This window comes from Aythya marila (genome assembly GCF_965140915.1).
Source record: "Aythya marila genome assembly, chromosome: 3".
Lineage (NCBI taxonomy): Eukaryota > Metazoa > Chordata > Aves > Anseriformes > Anatidae > Aythya > Aythya marila.
Genome location: NC_139044.1, coordinates 109423424 through 109447486, shown reverse-complemented (window position 1 = coordinate 109447486; position 24063 = coordinate 109423424).

Here is a 24063-nt window from a genome sequence, read left to right as displayed (position 1 = left end):
AGCATGAAGAATGCCTTGATGATTGCACAATCAAATCCTTCAAAGAGTAACTATGATTTTTTGGCTTAAAAAAAAAAAAAAAAAACTTCATAATGCTGGCTTCGCCACGTAGACTACACTTGCCTTTGGGACGAATGAGATACTTTCTGCCTATCAAGCTGAAATCCTTGCAGTGGTTCTCAGATTTTAATGAGCAGAAAATCTTTGTTGGAAAGACAGGTTAGACTTGATTTATTTTTTTTTTTAAAGATGAGAAAATACCATCAGCAGCAGTAGGAAGGAGGCAACATGTGTTCACTGGTTACAGCAGTTACAAGATTTTGTGTATGAGAAAAGGATTAGAGCAGCATGGATTTTACCTTTTGTAGACATGGAAAATCTAGTTATAGGTTCATATTGGGGAACAAATGTTACAAGCTGATCCCACTCCTATTAGCATTAGAGGCAGTTTTGTCATTCATTCTACAGGAACAGCTTTTATTCTATTTTTTCATTCCATGCTCAAGAATCTCACCTGAGCAGCTCAAGGATTAAACTTCACAACACGCTCCCAGGACATTATAATACAGGCAGTGAAGAAAACCTGATTTTTAAGATGTGTCTTAGTACAGCCAGCCCTGTAGGATGAGGGAATGGAGCCTGCTTTGTAGCTAGCATGTCGCCCTGGAAATCAAGGACTGCAGACTGGATTTAAGGGCGGCAACATGAGCTCCTAGTGTAAAGCGAAAGGGGATAATGTGATTCATGGATGTATAAACAAGGAAGCAGTGAGTAGGAGTGGGGAGCTGATCTTATCTCTCCCCACTGCTCTGGTAAGCCTAACATTGGCATAGCGCAAAAAGTTCTGGTGCCTGTATTTTAAATGTGGAAAGTTGGAGACAGGTCAGAGAGAGGATGAGATGTCTCTCTCTAGTGAAAGCCTGGAAGGGATCTCTCTGCTTAGCTTATCAAAAAGATGGAGACGTGACTTGATTAAAGTGTACAAGTACCACCACAACAAGATAATACCGTATGCAAAAGATCTCCTTCATCTGGTGGAGAAAGCATAGCAGGAATCAACGGCTAGAAGCTGAAGCCAAACAAATTCATACAAAGAAACCCAGGCATGCATTATTAATAGTAAGAGCAATTAATCCTGGGAACTACTTACCAAAAGAAGGTTTGGATTCTCTGTCTCTTGATGTTTTCAGATCAAGATTGGATGCCTTCCTAGTAGAGATGCTCTAGGCAAACCCCTATGAAAGGGAAGCAAGGTGAGACATAATAGCCCACGATATACCATCAGATCAGTTGACTGGATGATCCTCTTGTTACTACTCACTGACTCTAGCTCTGCAGTAAATTAGTGTCAGAAACCAGGCTCAGACTCCAGAACATGATCACCTACACTAAAATTCATAGGGTAGTCCCTCACATGTTGTTTGCCCAGGTCAGCTAGCCCTCTCCCAGACACTTAGCACAGCTTGGGAATGAACATAGTCCAGGGCTACAGGCACTTTGGGCATGGGCACCCTATTTTGGAGAGGAAGGGAGTGTAAATTATGAGCCAACCAGACAATGCCAGAAGGCCTCAAGGTCCAGGAAGGCCTCAAGGCCTCAAGGCCCTGGCACTGTTTTGGTCTTTGAAGCAAAGTAGCCTTTGAGCCTCTGGATATGCTAAAATGGCCTCCATGCCTCATGTCTCCTCCCGCTGTTGGCAGGGCTGTCTGGCACTTAATGTTGTGTTGTGCTCAGCAGGATGTGAAAGGCAGCAAAACAGCCCAGGCCTTGTTACGTGTTAAGACTACGGCAAGGTCTGGAGGAGGTTCTGGCTGCTCCTGTCAGATATAGATTTGGGTGGTCACTACTGAAAGCAGCAGCAGCAATCGCGGCCTCTATCCCTGTGTCCCAGTGGAAGACGCACTCCTTCTTCCACTGCCAGGCCTGCCTGCTCACCCTTTGGTTAGCAAAATCCATTTTTGCTTGAATTACTTGCAAAAGCCCCAGTCAGCTTTGGCTGCACAAGGTTCAATGCCAAGCAAGTGAAACGCCTGTGAATCAGATACTCCTGAGCACCTCCGAGTAGGCGGAACGATGTTGACACACTCACACCTTTGATGAGCCCTAAAAGGGAAAAGGGAAGAATGTTTTGACATATTTTGAATATTCAGAAAGGATAATTGTTTCCTCCAGTAACTGACATTCCACAGGGGTAGTGTATTCCTGCCGGTCGTGTCCGTACTAGATAGAGACACAGCGCTTCCCACACAGCCCTCGCAATTAGGCAACACGGAACCTAATAACTGGGATCTTTCAAATGTCAACATAGCTTCCTATTCCAGCACTCGCTCGGTGCTCGTTAGCAATGCGGAGTTAATCAGTTTTGTTGCTGATGGTGATGATGTGCAGGGACCCAGCTGCCTACCCTTAATGTCTGCTGCAATAGGAAAATGAGGAGTGCAGGTCCGTCGCAAGATTTAGTATCTCATCTCAGGTATCCCAAAAGGATACCTCTTTGCTGTTTCCAAGTGCTGGAAGTGTTTCTTGCCTCCTGAATGTTAAACAGACACTAACCCTCGGGCTCTTTATATCAGGAAAAAATCCAATATACTCTGACTAAGGCTTTAGCATTCTCTAAACAATTCCTACAGTGAAACTGCATCTACGTTGTGTGTTTTTCAGCACAGTTGAACCTGGGAGCACACTAAATATTGTATGGGTCATAAAGACAGATGGGAGCTGGACTACCACTATGTGCCTCAGATGTCCCTAATGCATAATCATGTTTCTTGGGAGACGTGGGACAAGAGACTGACATGAGAAGAAGCCTCTACCTAAACACTTCCAGACTTCATCACCATTAATAAATCAACCAACACAGAGTCCCCAAGAGAAAATTACATAATATTATTATTATTTTTTTTTTTTTCTAGTTGAAGAAATCAACACAGAAGGGCTAAGTGCTTTTGTTTCACAAGATGTCCAAAGAAAACGGAGAGCCAAAGGGCAGGTCTCTGTTGCTGATCACTGTGGACAGACACCACGTAGCTTTACGAGCTCTGCATACCTCAGAAGCAGATATTTTCCTCCACACTGAGTACCACAGTGTCAAGACTAATTTAGCAAAAAGGATCTGGACTGGGGAGTTTAACATAAATTCACATACGTCCACAAAACACTCAAGTTTGCCTTGTACTCGAAATTGTATATCACAAGACTCTTTTGCCCAAGAAAACTGAGGGACTCCCAGAGTCTGGCAAAAGAGCACTACAGCTGCAGCAAGACAATGCAAAAAGACCCTTTCCAGTCCCTTTCCACAAGCTTAAAGATCATCCGCTGACAACAAGGTCATCTATCTCAGATTAAGGTTTATTATTTTTGTGAAACTTGGATCACTCAACACCTGGAGGCAATTTCCTAAGCATCTGCATTTTTACAATGTGAAGCCAAGGTGGGATGAAAGGGCAAAACCTAGTCAGCTCTCAGAAAACCTGGCACTCCTGGCCTTTGCAAGCTTGCTTTAGCAGAGTAATGTAATGTTGTCCTTTGCATGGTATCCATGAAAAATTTCTCGTTTAAATGAAGCAACACTGGGGTTGTGATTTTCCCTTCACTACACAGAACGCATATATTTTAGAAATTTTCAGTCACACTTTATCCTGGCCTTTGAAATTCCTGTTGTCATAAAAAGTGGATGTAATACCGAGAAGCAGCAGTATGAACAGTGGATGCAATTATAATAGCAAAGTCGACAGAGCCCCACAGGCTGGCCATCGCTCATTCCTGATCTGGGCCCGCTTACAGTTTTTTTCCTTTAAATTCTACAAGTAACATGTAATTGGATTTTCCTTCCTCCCTACCATGTCCCCACAGGTTACAGCAAGTTAAATGTCCTTGAAGAAATAAAAGCATTTCCTGAATTTAAATTTGCATCTCACGAATGTTTTAAATTTTAAAAGACAGACAAAGCAAATGACACCCTAGAAAATGATATATTGGTCTTAATTAAGATGATTATAAAGGAACAATCAGAATACTGCTCTGATTTGTTCTATTCAAAGCAGACAGAGGTACCAATATCAAGTGCTGCCAGTGTTGATTTCCATGCTTTGTATTACTCTTCATTGTATCGTTCTGGATACTGAGACTGTATCTATGTGAGATGGTATGGCAGTTTTAGAGGTGGCCATGCATGGCTCACATCTGCAAATGGGGACAGCACTGTTTTCTAGTGGGTTTTATTGTTTTTTATAGAGCATAGAAAGCAAAGGTGGTAACAGAGCCCTGGGTCATATCTGTCCTGTTACCAGCCCCTGCAGAGTAGTGACCATGAGATGGACGTGCCATGATGTGAGCGCTTCCAGCAGAAGATAGGAAGGGGCAGTTGTGAGAAGAGACAAAGGCTTGGAAAGTGACTGGGGAAGAGAATTTACTGGGTGTATTTAGCTTGCCAAACTGAGCCCAAATACCTCACCTGAACTGAGCCCAAACACCTGACCTGGCATCTGCCAGGACATGCCCGTGTCCACTCTGTGCTCAGTCTCTCAAGGGACGTGTCAGGCAGAGGAGCCTGACTCAGGGACCTCTCCTCTACCCTGCTGTTGACCACCTGCCTGGTTCTGGAAGCATCCATCACTACTTTGAACCTCTGCTGGCCTTCATCCTCATCTGCTTGCCTTTTTATCACTTTTGACATGTCTACTTAACTGTGTCCAGTTTTGAGCCATGCCTTCTTGAAACAGAAGCAGCCCAAACTCAGCCTTCCATTCAGAAACCTGGGACATTACATGGCACTCTGCATGCTCCACTTTGAGCATTGCTTTCCTGGTCACAGCAGCAAGATTTAACAAAGTGCTTGGGATGAGCAGAACTTTATTAGAGGGAAGGGCATGAAACTGGAGGAAGCATTACCCTGGGAAAGCTGAATTAACAGCCAGCAAGCCCCATCTGTGCTCCTCGGTGCGGTCATTAAGGAATTACCCTGGACCCAGCCCTCTGCCTGCAGCAGTGATGGTGCCAAAGAGACGGCTGCCACCCTCCTCCCAGGTCATGCTCCCCTTGTGGCGTGCCCACACTCAGGGCACTTTCTTGGGATGGCCAGCCAGGCTTCTTCCAGGGCTGTGACTGTCCCATGGACAACAATACCAGCTTCTCTCCTGGCAAAGGAGGTCCCAACGGAGTCCCCAGGCTAGGCAGATGCTCCCGGTTGCCCCAGGACAGTGTCCAGCAGCCCTCTCATGTGTATCATTTGTCTCATACTACATGCTTCCTCTTCAGCAGGACCTAAAAAATGTAAAGCTTCTAGCTGTTACTGACGTAATTAACAATGATTATGGCTTCAATACAATTCTGCATGGTTCCTGCCCCAGGGGACTGTACCTCTACCTAATGGCCAAAAGTGATGGGAGTGCAAACAGGAGGGTGGGCTAAAAAAATTCCTATAGGTGGTGAACCCCCATGAAGGTGATGGAAAGGGTGGTGGTGCAGTCCAAACCAGATGTTTAGATGTCTGAAATGTGGGCAGAACTGCTCCCGTGAGTGCCTCTCCTGACTGTCGAGGGATGTCCAGCTCAGGTTAAGGAGTCCACCCTGCAGGTTTCGGCACTTCAGCATGTCTCCGATGCCCAGGAAAAGGGATATGTGCTCAGATACAGGGGGAGTCACAATACATAAGAAGAAGGAAAGGAAACACAAGGAACAAGTGTGAAAAAGGATGAGGAAAGCACATGACATGAGATGTCAGGTGCATTGCATTAGAGGTGATGATTTTTAAAAAACAAAACAAAGCAAACACAGAAATCCCGCCCTGGGTGTGTGGGTGACAAGGCCTCCCTCCTCCCTCATGTGGGAATGAGGTTTTGGGACTTCGCAGTATCAGGATGGGAGTTTCAGTGGAGTTTTGTATAAGTTCTTCACAAAGTCCTCCTATTTTAATTCTGTTTCTTTATCACCAGAAGAACCATTCTGGGCAAATGCCCTGCCGCTTCCTTGTGTAAATGACTGTGATGAGCTCAGGGTCCTGTATTGCTTAAAGATGAACAATGCAGGGGAATACAAGTAGTACTACAGCCATATCTTTCTCAGATTCTCATTTCCTGATTTCTCTTTGCTATCTACGTGGGAGGAAAGCAAGTGAGATCTTCATTCTTTTTGGCTGTGAGGCAACTAGTTCCTCCTTTTAATTGTGACGGTGTTCTTTTGTTTGTTTGTTTGTTTGTTTTGTTTTCATTTTTTGTTTTGTTTTGTTTTTTCCATGAATGGTTTAACTTCTACCCAGGTTGTCTTCAGCATCTCCCATGGCTTCCCAAAATCTTTGAGAAATGCAATGTGTTAGCGCTGCAGGGGCTCCCGATCTCCCACATTGTGCTGCCTCTGGAGGATACTCCCATGGGGATAACTGTGATATCAAGTGGTTTTGTAAATCATAGAGGCTCTAAGCAAGCACACTCACTGTCAGTCCCCATTGCAACACCATGAGGACGGACAGACAGATGGCCTGTTGTCCCTGCCAAAACTTTCCCATGGGATAAAGGTGTCCATCTCCACAGCATGGCAGCTTTGTGGGGAGCAGCTGATTCATTCACCACCTCTGGGGCTGTTTCTTTCCTTGGTGGAATGTGAAAGAAAAATCACCCCATACACCCTCACAGCAATTAGGGAAGGTAAAATGCTTCCCCCAAAAATCTTCTTTATCTGAAGATTTCAGTTAATCTGCACTGAAATGACTTGCTACAACATGTATATCCCTTTTGGTGGGGAAATAGGGGAGATTTTTGCTTAATTCAGGAAATATTTATTCTGCCAAGGTAGCTCAGTAGGTCAGGGACAGGGACCTTGGACTAGAACAGAATTCACATAACATTTCCACAAAGAGCTGGACATTAGGACAGAGGCTCGACCTTTAGTCTGCCTTGCAGTGCTGAGTATTAAAAAAAAAAAACATTTCCTGTTAGTGTGTGGTTGAATGAATAATTAGAGGGAAAATTTTTGGCTTGGGTTGAACCAGAAAAGAGAAATTTGGGGTTTTCTGGAGAAGTACTTTTATCACCATCTAAAATATATTTGATCTAAACCAAAATGTTTTAAGACTATTGCAGGAGATAGAGCTTAACTATCTAAAAAGCTTTCTTTTGTACATTTAGGACAATTTCAAAATTCAAGATGCCTTTTTGTAATGAAAATGGAAAAGTCATGTTTGGCAAATACCAGGAAGAAATACCAAAGTAAAATTAAAAAATAAATTAAATTCTCCAATTTGAGGGTCAATATTTTTGGCCAAACTCGACTCAGATCTGTAAATAGATGTGTCTTTCCCAAAGCTTTCCAAAAAAAAAAAAAAAAAAAAAAAGGGTAAAATGCTGCCATAGGGAAAAAAAATCTATTTACAAAATTAACAGAAGTGCTGTCACATTTCCTTTCCACATTTGGGATCTGGACCCTTTGGCTATTCCGGAGTAGGCGAGGGGATTCTCCCTTGTTTTTTTCCATCTCTAAAATTTGTGGTTCCCTCCTGTGATGAAAGAAGAAATCAGTTTTTCAGTCAGAGCTCTTGCCAGCTGTGCCCTGTCTCCCAGGAGGAGTGAACTCGATTGCAAACCTGATTTGCTACTAAATTAATCTGACCAAGGCAAAGGAGCAGTTTATGAAGGGGAACGCTGCCAGCAAACCCACGAGCACTTCCCAGTCCTCTGGCATCTCACCAGGCTGCTGGAAGTGCCAATCTAAGACATGTGGCACGGTCTCTTGTGGCCTAATTCCTGGCGAATTAAAGCCAAAATTATCTTCCAGATTTCAGTCTCTTGCTGTCCAAGTGAGAGAAAGAAATAAAAAACATTAACAAAGAAAAGACTTCGGGTGAGCTAAACACCAGGGGAGGTACCTGTAGGTAAACATGTCTTTAATTTCTTGAGCTGGAGATCAGTTACACTATCGTGAGTAATATCAGCAGGTTTATTGCTGTTTCACCACTTCTGCAGACTCAGGACAGCAAGCCAAAATCATTGCCTTTATCTGTTCTGCCTGTTTGCTCTTGTGAAAAGCGAGGGACAGGTTTTCGAGTGGGACAGGTTTTTGAGGGCTCGTTGTCAACAGCTGCAACCGCTTTCGGCACGGCTCACACCCAAAGGCAGGTCAGCGAACATCATTATTCTCACCTCCCTTGGAAATGTACTGAGAAGCGATGGAGATGAGATTTTATGTAATGCAGAGATCTGGTACAGTGTTCCACAGGCAATTTACTGGGCCTGGTGATTTAGACCTGCACGAGGAAGCAAGGTTACTTTATTAAAAGCATGCTCCTGCCTCTGCAGAATCACTGAAACACAAAGTTTTGCATGACCTCTCCATCAGACGTGCTGTTTTCAGTGGCAGCACGATGCACTGATGCACATGGGAATGCAAGTTTCACAGCCAGTGCTTGTGTCATAAATTTAGACAAAAATCGGCTTTCCCTATGCTTATGGCTCTCACCATGCATAAGGTCATATTTTCAGGTTTTCTAATAATTCCCTTTTGTGGGCAGAAGCTTTACTGCCCACAGAATAAATGCTACGAAACTGAAATAAATGTCAAGGGAACGCTGGCCTCATTACAAACTACCTACGTTCTGGCTCCTTAGCTGTTACCTTGCTTGTATAATGACTACTGAGTCAGAGTGTGACCCTGAATGCTCGGTCATTACCTCCCAGGTGTCGTGGGGGAAGCTGAGGTTTGTTTCCCCAGCCGCTAATTCTCCCGAGTGCGTAGCGAAGTATAGCACACAAAAGGGCAGGACTAAGCTTTACATCATTTTTTTTTAATTCAACGACTCATTCATTGAAATAAGATATACGAAGACATTATGCAACTTGCCTGCACGCAGTCATCAGGGGTGTGTTACAAATATCTGATCTGCAGGCGGAGAGATGTAATTGGATGGAGATCATCTTCTGACCATGGCCAGAAAGCAAACAGGGACTGTGCACCAAATGAGCTCGTAACAAGATGCGCTGAAGTTTCTGACTCAGTTGTTGTCTTATATAAAAGAGAAATGCTAGAGAATTATGAAACCTTGTGAATTATGCAGCCAGAGATTTTAATTACTTTTATTGAATTTATAGATTTTTTTTTCGCACTGCTAGTAGCTTCTAATTACTCATTACACTTTGAACACTTGAAAATCAGAAATAAGAACTGCAGGTAAATTTGACCTTGATACTGCTTTCAGAATAATGGAAAATTAGACCTATCTGTACAGGTTATTTTACAGTGCTATTTTAATTCATATATAACATAATAAAGGAGAAAACCAGAATAAAAAAAAAAAAAAAAAGAAAGAAAAAGGAAAAACAACAAAAAAAAAAAAGGTAATCTCATTCTTTCATTTCTCCCTGAAAACTTGCCAAAGAGGCTAAAATGACATTTCTCAGCATTCACATAGCAACATTTCTACTTTCACTGGAAAGGATCTGCTATTTTGAGAAACCCTAAACGCATGAGTTTATGTTAATAAAGAACATTTCAGAAAGTTGTAACACACAGACACACACACACTATTTTCCAGTCTGCAGTTTACTGAAAATGCGACATAGTTTATTGCAAATAGAGGACAGGGAAAAGAATGTAAAAAAATTAATAATGAAATTGACACATGGATTAAGAAAGAATCCATGAAAGAAAAAAAAAAAACAAGACAAAACAAAACTATTTTTTCACATTTAAGAATTCTAGATGCATCATCAAGAGGGAAAAACAGAAACTTAAGTATGCCTCATTATCTTCCGAAGCTGTTGACTGCTAATGGAGTGAAAGGCATGGTGATTTGAATTTTTCTACATGGGCATCTGCAGCCATTCATTTTATGGAAAACACCAGAAGAAAAACAAGTGAAAATGCAATTGATAATGACTCACACTTCCATTTGTAAACATAGCATAAACACTTGCCACAAGGAAATGAAAGTCAGATCTGGAGAGTTATGCGATGAAGCACAACGTGTTTTAGCCCATAAAATTGCTGATTGTAATTTCTGGTAACGCTGACCCCAGTCTACCAAGTTCCTTAATATAGTTGCCTTGCTCATGGCAAAGACAGTCACCGGACTTAAGTGAATTCTTAATTACATTTGTGTAGTTCTAATTGGTTTTAATCTATGTATTCCGTTTATTAGTTAATAAGTTGGGTGAAACTAAGAGTAGAATTCCGGCACCTGTGGTTATCAGTAGCAGTGTTGTGCAATGTTTGGGGTTGCATCTCCATTGATTTTATTGATCAGCAGGGAACAAAGTTGAAATTGTTGTAACTGGGAGAAAAAACATGCCATATTTGTGCTCCTGTATTGTCAGTGTTACCAATTTCCACTTAATCTGCATGCTGCATATCCTTTTGGTTGCAGCAGTTCTGGCAGATTGCAGCTTTCAATTTAGTAATTTTATTTCTCCAGTTCTCATACAGACACATAGAAACAAAGCGTGTCAATTTGATTTGAGTATTTTGACGTCTCCTCTAACAGCTTTACGGCATAAACACGACAATAAAAAAATCACTATCCTTATTTATTATTTCCTCCCCAAAGCCTTGGCCATGATCAGGAGATGACTGTAGTAACTTCTTTCTGCATAAAAGGGATGATTGGGTCTCTGCCTCAGAGGTGCAAGATGACTGAAAACATAATTAGTGAAACTTCAAGGCTCACTCCTTTATACTTATACAATTACTTACACCAAGAATCCTCTTTCATTAAAAAAATAAGGAAATTAATATATACGTGAACATATTAAAGATCACTTAGTTTTGCTGAAAGCCGATGAAACAGCAATTAGTGCAGCTCTGCTCACCCATTTTAGCTGCTTTAATTGCACGTACCACAACACAATCTTTAATTTCTGAGCTCAAGCTTTCCCCAGAATGGAAAAGACAAGGAAATGAAAACTGCGAGCCTCCACACCTGAAAAGGACAAGCTTTCTGCTCTGGGTACCCATCCCTGGTAGTGTACAGACGAAAGCCCAAATAACGCAAAGCTCATCCCAGCACCACATATTTGTGCAGTCTGGACACTCTTTGAGCAAAGTTTTACAGCCAGGAAGACTTTGATGCTAAACACTGAAGTAAAAGAGAAAAAAAAAAAAAAAAAAAAAAAAAGGGCATGTGCCAGTGATGAAGAGCCACAAACCCAGGCAGTCTGCTGGGCCTCCTGCTCATCTGCCCCCAGTTTTGGGTTGCACCGTGGGTGACTCAGCCAGGGAGAGAAAGCACTGGGAGGGACCAGAGATAAATATGTTCGGGGGGAAGGAAACTGGCAGAAGAAAAGTGTTTTTTGTAGTGGAATAGAAAGTTATGTTAGGGCTGCACTGTGGAAATCTTACATGAGCCTTTTTGAAGCCTAACTGCTCTGATCTCTAAAGACTGTCTGCTCTTTCCTTGAGGCTTCAGCCAAGCCCAGCATCTAAGTTTGGGCTTTATTTTATGCTGTTGTTAAGTGCATTGCTGAACAGGGGCTTACAGCATCAAGCTCGTTGCATGAGATTTATCCCACCAGGGCCAGTGATCCCAGGCTGCCCTTGTTACCAGTGGGGAGACACAAGCATTTCCAGGGTGCCGTGGGGTTACTCTACGTTAGGATAAGAAATGCCACACAGTACACATGTTAGAAAGAAGAGCTAAAAACAGACGAATCAGAAGTAAACATCTACAATCCACATACCTACCTCCATATACCCAAACCACGACAGCCTCTGATGACAGATAAGTAGGAAAAAATCAGGAAGGTATCAGGCCAATGCAAACTGCATTTGTACGGAGTCAGATGGGCAAATGAAGACATGAAATTGTCTTGAAGACATGGGAAATTGCTTTCTATGTGAGAAAGTTGCAGTTTTAATTGTTTTTACGACAAACAGTGGAAGGAAAGAATGGGCCATTATGATTCCTGTGTTGAAGGCATTGTTTCTTTCATAATTTCCATGTCTGAAATTGCCTCTCTGCCTCCGTCGAGTTCAAGACGGTTTTTCAGTGCTAGTCAACTGAGAACTGGTGTTTCTCTGGGTGGTATAGACCACTGTTCTTCCCGTGCAGGGAGCTGGGAAGTAAACTTCTGGGAATGACTGCAAATATGGGAATGCCTGGCATCCCTGTGGAAAATAACTGCAAGACCTTTAATCCTTGTTATCTCTGAGCACATATATTTTTGTTTGGTTGATTAGCAGTGGGGGAGGATGACGGATGAGCCGAACAGTCGAGCATCACACTGGGTCTCTGCTGGCCCTGGTCTGCACCTGGGAAGGTGCTGGCTCCTGGAGAACCACCACCAAGCAGAGGAGCAACAGCAGTCCTCAGTGTGAGGTGATGGCAGGGTCAGGGAACTTGTGGCAACTGCAAAAACATCAGCAGCAAATGCAGTTTTTGAAAGCACAGTACAGTGCAAACACACTCTTGTTATACTTAACGAGTTGGTGCTTAACGGGGTCTAACACCTAGGGCAGGAGTCAGATGCAGAGGAGCAACGTGGGAGCCTGACATTGGTTCATCCTCCCCATTCAGGCACTGACCTGGAGCAATACCTTGAGATTTAAAATGTCTTGACATTTCCTTTTACGAACAGTGGGGACAGATAGGGAGCTCCAGAAAACTAGTCATCCTATCCCAAGAAAAGGATTTCAAATACGTGGTTTAAATTGCCCCCCAATACAACATCTTCTTTGAACTGCAAGAAACTCATCCAGATTCTTGGCCAAGGTGGATAGTCCAGTCCTTAAATGTTACAGATATAAATGATCTGCTTCTCACCACTGCAAAAGTCTTTTTCTCTGCATTTCTACAAAGCCTACCAAAAGGTGGACCATGCTACTTCTATAGGCTGTCATGGGATTACTGGTAGCAGAGCTCTGGACTCTGTGAAACCCACAGAGGGAGAGAATTCATGTACAGGACCACAACCCAACTCTCTCTGTCAATATTTAAAGCTCTCCAGTTCTAACACAAACTGCAAGCAGGAGCCTGGGAGCTGCATGGGGATTGAACCTGGTCAAGGGTTTATTTTACTTGGGGACAGATCCTGTCTGGGTGTTTTGTGGGACCTGCAGAAAGGAAATGATTCACTGACAAAGTGGGGAACAGACTCCTTGACTCATAGTTTCCTGATCTAACCACTAGACAGTTCCTCTAGCAATTCCTCAGTGTATCACAAGAATGGATTAGCTGCTTCTTAAGTCCTTAAACCTCAAGAAATGGTTGTCCTGAATTACACATCCAGACTTCCCATACTGCCAATTAAGGGAAGATCTCTAGGTTTTACTCCGCAAGTTTGTAGAGTAAGTGCCAAAATAAGAGCAGTTGCCCAACAGTCTTCATGATGCTAATGCCAAGTCTGCTGCACTCTTATGTACAGGGCTAGGGGCTTGGGGGCTAACATACTCCATTCTCACTTAGGTCCTAAAATCCAAACATAAGAAACATTTTGCTCATGCCTAATTCTTTCAGATGCTTGATGATGGCTAAGAAACACAAAAGGATTAGCTCTGCACAGAAGCAAATTAGGTGTTCAATTAAATAGTCCTGGAGTTTCACTTCCTTTCCATTAAATTGAATTTCTTTGTATCTATAGCCACTATAAATAGTTTCTACATCATATAATGACAATTAAAAGATGGTCTTATGAGGCATGTATGCACTTTTTTTTTTTTATTGTAATTACATTTAAACTGACAGCTGTACTTGTAAGTCTTAAAGTAAATTCAACTTCTACAAATTTGTCCCAAAAATGTAACTTCTTTTGTAAATTTTTTTCCCGTGAAGAGAAAATACACTATTTTCAGAATCCGTTTGCTTACACTGACAAATTAGTAAACTTACTCGGTAGGATCCTTTCCAGGAGCTTTCAGCTTTGTAGCTCAGGCAACGTTTCCCCGCGGCTGCACTGGAGGCTGATTTTAGTTTTAGGACTGTGCCATCTGCTGTTGGAATTGCAAATTTCCCTGAGTCTGCACTATGTGCAAGCTCTGGCTGGCTCTGACAGCCTGGCTGAGCAGTGACTGCAATTTGTTCCCAAGTGAGAGACAGATGCTGTTGTAGGGTGACTGTGCCTGCTGTTCCCATCGGAGGCTCGAACCTTCCCAGGACCATTTAGTCCTCTGTTTTAAAGGGTTCCACTTCGTCACAGATATTTAAAGGTCTCCATTTGTCCATCTTGCTCAGAAGTAATTTTATCAAATGCAGTAAGACGCATAACATGTGGGACTGTGTTCTGCAATATTAATTTGTGTCAGAAGATTGCTCTTTGTGCATTCACGGGGGATCACGCATTGAATGCATTGCGTGCCCAGTCCCTGAGGCCCATGCACTGTATGGTCAGCTGGCGGCTTCACATTGCACAAGGTACCTCTTCAGGCTGTCCAGTGCAGAGACCTCTATGAGAGCACCAAACAAACCATGTCTTGATCTGGAAACAGCACAGGCACATCATCACAGTACTACAGCCAACATCATTAGTCCTGCTGGGGGGCTGTCAGACAGCACATGCAGAGCTGGTGCAGTCACACTACGGAGCAGCAGTGTAGCATCCCTGGGCAGCATTTTGTCCTGCTACATAGACACCATGTTTGTGCATCCGGAGCAAGCTGTGATAGCTTTATTATGGCAATTAATCATGTGGCAGGGACATAAACTGAATGTTCTCCACCGGGAACCGGCATTTTTTATCAGGACTGGGACACAGTCAGCACACAGGAGGATGGGACCATCAAGGCAGGTTGAATTCCTAGTCAAAAAGCATTAACGAAGTTCAAAATGCCATCAGCTTTCTGAAAAATCAGTTCCTGGCATAAACACCCTGCTGGGGTGAGTATTACCTGATTTGGGGCTTAGGTGGTGCCATCACCACTGCATCCAAGTGCCCTCCCCCCTAAGTGTTAACGTGGCGTGGTGCTTTGGTCAGCAAGGGGATAAACAAGCCTAAAAATTGGATACTGGTGATCGAAATAAATAAAGTACTAGTTTCTGTTCCTGGAGCCTGATGCAGATTTGTGACATTTGTAGATCAGTGCCTTAGAGGGGCTGCTTGTGTGTGAGAACAAGAGGACTGAGAATGAACTCCCACCACTGGCTTATGTTGTACTTCACTTCCCATTCTTCATAAGCTACGGGAACTACAGAGCTCCAAAAATTAGACTGAACAGTAGGGATATTTATTATTGAAAATACATTACACTCAACCACAAACCTCTCTTATCTGACAACATGAAAGCCATGCCACTTCACTGGGGAAACTGAAAATGACTTTGCAGTTGGGTAGCTGGCTTCCTTACAGGGGTAGCCCACAGCCTCTGCAGAAGCATTTCTGAGCTCAGAGGGAAGACTGGCTGGGGAAATCATCCCAAACATACTTTCAATTTTAAAATTTCAACAAAAGAACAGAACAGAAGTGCTGCAGGCAGCTCAGTAAGTCAGGTGGCTGGTACACAGCCGAGCTCTTTAGGGGGCCAAAGTCATATTTCAGGAGACAGAACTGACCTGAAGCTTTTAAATCCTACCTTTGGTTCCTATTGTAATTACCTCTGAGTGCCTCACATCACTAGTATATTTATCTGCTGACATTGCCGGGAAATGAAATGTCTCGCATCTTACTCAGGCACAGAATTATGCTAATAGTTAGTTAATATGAGGATTTAGTTACTGAGAGTTGTAGGACCTGGTATCTAGACTGTGTAAGGAGGAGTTATAGGCATAGACATCAAACCAAGAAAGGCCAGCACACTGTGCAAAAAGCTCTTTAAACAGGCTGGTTAAAAAGACTAAGAGACACATCCCTTCAGCCCTGGCCTGCATCAAGATTTAGGCAGTTTTTAAGGCATGTTTTTTCCTCCGCAGCATGAAGGACTCCCAGGTCAATCAGCATCATTAATACTCACTGTTGGCATGACATCTATTATCATTCAAGTATCAGGACCCAAGGTTTTAGGGTCCAATCCTCACATCAACACCTCCCACAATGGTACATCACCTTGCTGGGCACACTGTCCCATGGCTTGTTATACTGAGCAGTAGAGATATTTCGTGTTATAAATAATAATGTTCATTACTATCAGGAGCTTGCTCCGATGCTACTCACAGGCACGGCAAGTTCAGAAGTTAATACTGAAGCTCAAAGGAAAAACAAAGCTGGGTGCTGCCTGGAAAACTTATTGTCTCTTGTAGCCCTTGGGCTGGTGGGGCTGGGGGAATGCTGACCTGAGGAGATGAGCAGATGAAAGGTGTGAAAGCAAAACCATTAACTCCCGAGCCAAAATGGCTTGGCCAGAGTTGCGTGCCAGAGCCAGAAGGTGAGCACAGCCCTTGAGTGGCACACAAGCCCAAAAGCCATGTTTTCTAGTTGAGAAACAAATGGAAAATATAAAAAGCGCACCAAAAAAAATCCCCACACAGGCCGAAAATGTGTCCAATACTGCTGTCCTTATTCTGCTTCATTTAATCATCCTAGGACATGCTTATAACAACAAATGATTCATTTTCAGACAGAAACATGGTCGTGTGCCAGCAGAGACCTGTGACACAATGACAGCCAGCATTTCCTCCAATATTTTTGCTCTTCCCACAGGATAAAGCATCCAGTCCAGCCCTTTTTTCTGTGTGATATGCCTTCTTCCTTGCTGCCTGCAACCTGAGCCTAATTAGAAGAGAGACAGTAAGAGATTATGTGATGCTGAAGATCTTTCCCAATTTCCCTGACTTCAGGAGGTTTCATAGCAGGCCTTGGATCAATGATGGGTCTACAAATGAAAGAGGAGAGTTGAAAATAGGAGACAGAATTGGCTGTGACTTTTCGACTGTAAGGGCTCCAGAGAGAGCAAGCTGTGATGGAAGGTGAGCTCCTGCTGGAGAGGGACCTCCTGGTGAAGGGTAAAGGTGCTTAGAGACCAAGCCAAACTGGAGAATAGATTTTAAATAAAATTTATTTTATTTAGGCAAATTCCTGTTTTGTGTACATTGAATTGCATGTTTTGCATGTTGTCTAATGACCAGATTAAGGTATGGGCAAAGCAGTTATTGATGGGTGAGAAAAGAGCCATCCCATCTCTGGAGATGCCTTGTACAGTGATTTGAAGCTAAATATCCTACATTTAGGAAAATGTTAAGTGAGAGAAACCTGGGGTGTAGGGAACAGCTAAAGGACTTGAGCTTGGCTTGAACACACTCTCCTGCAGGGCTTGGAAAATTACAGATTATTTCCTCCTGAAAAATACCTTCCAAACTCAGCCCTCCCTTTTAAAATGCTCCATTATCACAATGGGAACAAAGGAGGAGGAACAAGGAACTCTGTGCAGAGGAGCCTCCAATAGTGCTGCTGCAACAACCCGGTGTTGTGTGTGGTGGCTGACGGGGTGGCATGAGAATAGGGTGGTGGGACGGCTTTGGATGCTGAATGCTTAATTCTGTCAGGTTTGAAGACAGATGAGCCTAGAAATTAAATGTTGATGGTCTAAGTTACAATACAGTTGCCATGGCAATTAGAAAATGAGAAGCCACTGCTGTCGTTTCTTGCATTGTCACATGCCTTATGGTGAAGTCATGGCTCCCCGGGTTATGGAAGAAGCCAAAAAATGTTGGGCTTCATCCCAAGAGGCTGTGCTTTGTTGGGCAGGGCGAGCAGAGGAGCAGCAAGCCCAGGCCTGAGGTGGGTGTTCAGGAGAAGGGTAGGCAGGGAAAGCAGCGGGGTCAGACCCTGCTCCAGTGGGTAAATCCTGCAGGTCAAAATGTCAGGGCACAGCTCGAGACTCAGGAACATAAGCTTGGATCTACACAAGACAGCAGACTGCAAAACCTGAGGGGTTAAGTGGATGGGGATGAAGTGCAGTCATTCATTGAGGCTTCTTCTGCAGAGCCAGATCCAGAAACTTCTATCATGATGACTCCAAGTCTTCAGGCTGGCTGTTCACAGAGCAGAGCCTGCTGTAAAACAAGCCTGTGTGCTACCTCTGCCCACCCAGACAACTGCAGAGCACAGAAGACGCTCGTTCCTTTGCTGTGACATTTCCCCAGAAGGAACTGTCACATCTTTTGTCTTACACAACGGCCACGAGGCTACCTGGGCATGAAGGGTTTGGTTATCACTTAGGGTTAAATTAGGGTACCTTCATGTAGATCCTATCCCTGGCCTGGGATTTAACCTCATGGAAAGTCAGCACAGAAAGACCACAGGGGTTATAATTTATGAAACCAGCAAGATCTGTGAGCTTTTGAGTAGAAAAATCATGAGTGTTCGGGTAATGATGCTGAGCTCTCCTGGGGACAACCCAGACTCCTGCCATCTATGCTGCTGATGGTCCAGCTCTGGGCACTTTGCTATGTTTTTACTTTATTTATTTATTTTTCTTCAGGCAAACTCATGATTTATTTCCCTCCAATGTGAAAACACTGAACATAAGCCAGGTCTGCTCAACCAGCTGCAGGTAGAACAAATAGGCATGCACCTACAGAGCACTGCACAAAGACAGCCTCCATAAGCCACTTCTATTCTCAGGAGGTATGCCAAGATTACAGGAACTCAAATACATTGATAATAATTCTTTTCACTGAATCTTTCATTACTGCTAATAGTACAGAAGCAAATTTTAACCTAGTGACCACACCTGATATATACACATACAATAGGACAGAATACCTGTGAGCAACACTAGTAGATCACTGATTTTTCTGCTAACGTCACAGTAACCCATGCCACCAGTCTATGCAACAACCATAAATCTCCTCAGTTTCCTCACAAAAATGGATCTTTAAGTGCTCCAGATCCTCTGTTAATCGTGAAAATATTAAATAAGAACTTCTCTCCAATGTTGTGATGAGATTTGTCCAAAGTGACTGGACAAAGTGCTGCAGAAACATCAGTTCTCCTTCGCGGAGGAAGGCAGCATGTCCTGCTGGTTGTGTATGTCATTCACTTCAGTGACCCAACAATTACTGCATTGAAATTAGTAAACTGACTAGGAAACAGGAAAAACATGAGCTGGCAGCTCCACTGGAGCTTCTAATGTGTTGGTGTGGAAAAGGGAGCTGAAAAGATCCCAGAATATGTATGCTAGGAACAAGTGAACAGGTTCAAGAAGCTGAATATACATCGCCATATGATGATGTAGAAAAAGGATGTCTGGGGGATGTGCAAAATACGACCTTCCAAAACCAGCATGAATCCTGGTGGAAAGGCCTTTTGGGGAGCACATTCTCAAGAAGAGTACAACAGATACAAGGGTATCTAATCTGCCAGTGAAAGTCACAGAAATTGTCAATAGTGAACTGAAATGAGGTAACATTAAGTTAGCACCAAGATGTAGGGTTTTTCACGTCAAGGATGACTAAACACGAGAACAAACTACAAAGATGTGGTGGATGTGGTGCCTTTTTCAGACCTGCATGTTTTCAGATCTAAAGAGCACTGTGGAAGATCCTCTTCAGATGCAGAGGTTACGTGAGCAGATCTAGGTAAAATCTGGTGGCATCTGCTACCCAAATCATACAAGAATATATGACTGCATTGTCTGAACACCAAAACATAAGCAACACACTTACCAGTGGCCATTAATTCATACATTTTTGACACGAAAGCCTTCCATTTTTGGCACTAAAGCCTTAGCAGTGGCCATTAATTCATACATTTTTGACACTAAAGCCTTCCCGAGGATAACAGTCGCTTCCCTCCAGTGTCCCAGTCACATCTCTCCAAGTCCTGCGGGTGATAGCAGTAAACTGCATGTCATCACTAATTTACTGTGCTCACTGTGTCGTATGCCAGTTTGGAATAAAGCAGGGACTGACACTTATCTTGATTTTAGGAGACTCCCTTGTCGTCACCATTATCTTGAAGAAACACATACAGGCTGCTGATCTCAGATTAAGGGGTTTAGGAAGTTCCTAAAGCAAGAGCTTGAACTGCCCATCAAAGAAACAGAAAATTACCAGCTGGTTTCTCAGACAGCTGGATCAGAGACACAGGCGGAACAGCAGTGAGACCAAAAATGCATGCAAAGAACATAATAACAGTCCTGTCTTCTGCTGCTAAACAAATGCAGTTTTTTAATTGTATAAAATATTTATAATGATATGCAGTAGGTTGCACTCAGCTTTTTTTTTTTTTTTTAAGGAGAGGGTAATAAACTCTACTGCCCAACTCTCCAATCTCCTCCGCTGATGGGATGCAGAGGAAAGCCACCAGTGCTGCTGCACAATGCTGCAGGCTTTCTGCCAGGGGAAAAGTGGATGCTAAGGGGCAAGAGTGACCTGGGTCATGCAGCACCTTCTTTCTGCATCGTTTCACAGGGATGCAAACCTCCTTGCCCTCAGGAAAGCCAGCCATGCATATTTTTATGTCTACTTCTGCTTTGCTCTCAAGGCCTTTGATTTTATCTTTAAACCAGCAGCGTTTATAGTTCTCAAGATGATCGTGTTCTGCTAAACAAGTTCCTTTGTCCCATACTGTTGCTGACAAATCAACTAGTGAAACAATTTTATTATTCAGTAATTTCAGTTTTGCCTCTGAGTTTTTCACTGTCCCCTTTGAACTGAAATTGTTGCATTAATCCTACTATGATTTTGTCTGCCACACATGTCATTGCTACATCCTATTAAAAGCAGTTGCAGCCATGCTTACTGCTGGCTTCCTTCTCCCTTTTGAAGCCGTTCTCTTTGACTGGTCTTAATTAACGCATAAGCTGGGAAAATGTCTTCTTTCCGCCTTTTGAGATGTTTTTGTTTCTTTGTTTCAATTTCACTTGTATGGCTAAGGAGATGTTTCCAGTGTGCTCCTTATGAAACTGAAAGGGAAATGGAAGGTTAGGCAATTTCTTATTGGTGAAAGAAACCTAAGTCGCGTTTCTGCTTTGACTGCATTACTACCGCGTGCTTATTCCACTTCATTTCTTCTCTGTCTTCTGTATATTAACATGATGAAAGTCCTCTTCCAACTCAAACACTGACAGCCAACAAAGATGGATCACTTACCAGCTGAGGGAATCATGTAGGGGAAACCAAGGCGAGCGTTAGACAAATTTACCTGGGGGATCTGCTAAGAACAGTATGCCGAAGACCTGTAACTAATTAACACCAGTTCCACGTACTGAAACAAGAGGTTGAAAACCTATTAGATAATTAGTAAAAATCTTAAAAGCTGCAATCCTCAAAGCAGCCTCAGATATCAAGAGGAAACACCAGCCTGCTAGGCTAGATAGCAACTTGTCAAGGCATTAATCATCATACTTAATGGCTGTGTGGGCAGCACGCAAAGGGCAACAGCTGGCGGCGAGCACTTTGGCCATGTGCAGCCAGCACATGCCTCAGTTCCCTCACCTACAAGCTCAGCAAGCTTGGTGGTTCTTCAGCTTCACACGTGTCCACGGAAAGCTGCTAGCGCACCATGCCTTCAGAGAGGTGACAAAATGGGGAAAAGTTGGTGATTCTGCTGGAAAACACAATGTTATGAATTTGTCTCCTGCACGTTGGCAGGTGAACCTTGCAATTTGGAGCCCCTTCGAGCCCATAAATAAGCCACAGGGTGCAAAATCATCTCAGCCTGTAAATAAGCTTCTTTACAGAAGATCAGGGTGACAGCACAGACTGGGGCCCTGATGCATGAGTTGCTGCCCAGGGACACATCCTCGCTCTGCACTACGTTACCCAAAAATGCCTGAAATGCAAATCTGAGCTTTGATCTTGGCCACATCTCAACGTCCCCCAGGATCAAATCCTGGCACAGAGCTCAGAGAACAGCTACGGAAAGGAGGGCTGCTCCACGCTGCTCAACACTGGTGCCAAACCCACTGTTGTCCATGAAGCTACTCGACATTCCCCCAGTCTCAGAGCAGGAAGGATGCGGAGGACAACTTTATGAGAACAGCCTGTTCTGAACAACCCGGCCACTGCTGGGGCTTTCTAACAATGAGGGAAAAACTCATTCTCTCCCTTTACTCAAGGCCTTCAGAGCAGCTGTTACAAATAAAACTTGCCTGTCTCGCCACAGCTGCAGTTTTCTAAACTGTCAGCTCAGGGAAGCTGATAAAAATGTATTAAGTACTGCAAAGAGGTCGTCTTGCTGCCCCTCAGAAGGTGTTTTTGCTGAGTCAGTTTAAAAGCTTCCTCTGTACATCTCTGCCTTGTTTGAAATCACTCATTTTTCCATCTCGTCTGGTGCTGTTGATTAAACATGAGCGAGGCTGCAGATATTCAGGGCACTTCTCTTAGCTACAGTGGGTGAATCCTTAAGTCTCTTGCAAACACACTAAGCCAAGATCTTGTAATTTCTATGACATATTATTAAAATAATTTTGTTCCTTGTTCTTTTTTTTTTTCTCCACAATTTTTCATTTTTTTCAATATACAATAAAAATTAAAAATAGAAATAAAAGTATATGTTTTAATTTCAGCTAGAAAACGCTGCTTTGCTTGTAGAATGAAAACTCTTGTTCAAAACAACATTTTTGCTTTTTTTTTTTTTTTTAATTTTATTGTAATCTCTTTTATCACAAGACTAGATAGACCCAGAAAAAGTCCCAAAGCCTGCCTTCATCATTTCAACACCTCAGAAGACTAACTCCACATGCACAACCAGGCAGATTCAAATATGGTCCATCAGGCACTGAGGAGTGCATCTATTTTACCAGTGTACGGCAGTGCTGTTTGATTTGTGACAAATAGGTGGTTCCAGCTCCTGGTTATTGGGGTGCCTTTCTGAGCCTGAGTGGAGAATAACTTCCTATCAGACTTTTGCCATTAGTTTCAGTCATGCCTAAATAGAAAAATATTTTCTTGGGCTTGCAATAAAATTTCAGGCTTTCCATATAACGTGGCATCATGATAACTTGTGCTATTTTCATAGACCAATGCTGTAAGGGAGATGCTGTCAGATAAGCCCATATTAATATTAGAAAAAGATCTAATATGGTGATGCTTTTCTTTGATGATAAATGCAATTGCAGGCCAGCCACAGTAATTGTCTTTATTTTGTGGGAAAAAAAAATAGAAAGAAATAGTGCAAGGCAGTAATCTCACAGTCAATTAAGCAATGCTGAGTCCTGAAATGGTCTTTCAGCTTACACTTCCCTGCCAAAAAGAAAAAATAATTACTTTACATGCACTAGAATAATGATATTTATTTATGATCTGAGGTATAGATTGTATGCTTTGTAATAGTTCAGATCTGAAGATATACAGATTCATTTTAGGAACAGAGAGATCAAGACAGCATAACGTTAAAAAACAAATATTAAATTAAAATGCCATAAAAGTAATAATTTAACTCCCAGCTTTTCACTTCAGAGGAAGACCCCATCTCGGGCAGCTTTGCGCAGGACTGCTCAGTCATCATTTTATGGCTCCAGACAGGTACAAGATAGGTATATTCCTGTAAGATATCCGTACTGGGGCTAGGAATAGAAAAACATTTTGGAGGCTTCAGACCTTGGAGTGATATCAGTCAGGGCTGAACACCAGACTTGAGATCAGCAGGAGAGGCAGTCAGAGTACAGATAATCTGGGGATCCATGATTAAATGGGACCTTCCAATCTCACCAATAGTCCTCCAAGTACCACCATACCCCTGTGACCCTTTCCTGTGCATTTAGTATTTCTCCTTTCTTCCCATAGAAAGGGGAAATTCCCATTTCTTCTTCCCATAACGCCTTCTCCACCTTCCAGTGGGAAGTGTCCCTGCCCATGGCAGGGCTGTTGGAACTGGAAGATCTTTAAGGTCCCTTCCAACCCAAAGCATTCTATGGTGCACTTTTAAAACCTAAACCTGCTCAGAACCAACAAGAATTAGACCCAGGACATGCAAATATTTAGACTTTCTTCCCTGAGGCATGGATAATTCAATGGAAGGGTCGCTAACGAGCCTTCCCCTATTGCTACCTTGCACTGGTACGCGTTGGGCTGAGCGTTTGCCAGGGTCAGTCTGAGCAAGGAGCACAGAAATCTGTGGAAGAAAAAAAAAAAAAAAAAAAAAAAAAAAAAAAAAAAACCAGCTGTGAAATAAAGCTATGACAGATAAAAGCCATTCCCTTTTCAACTTCTTCTCTGTGCTGGATGCAACAAATGCAGCTTCTTATGCTGTTCTAGGTAAATAAGATTTA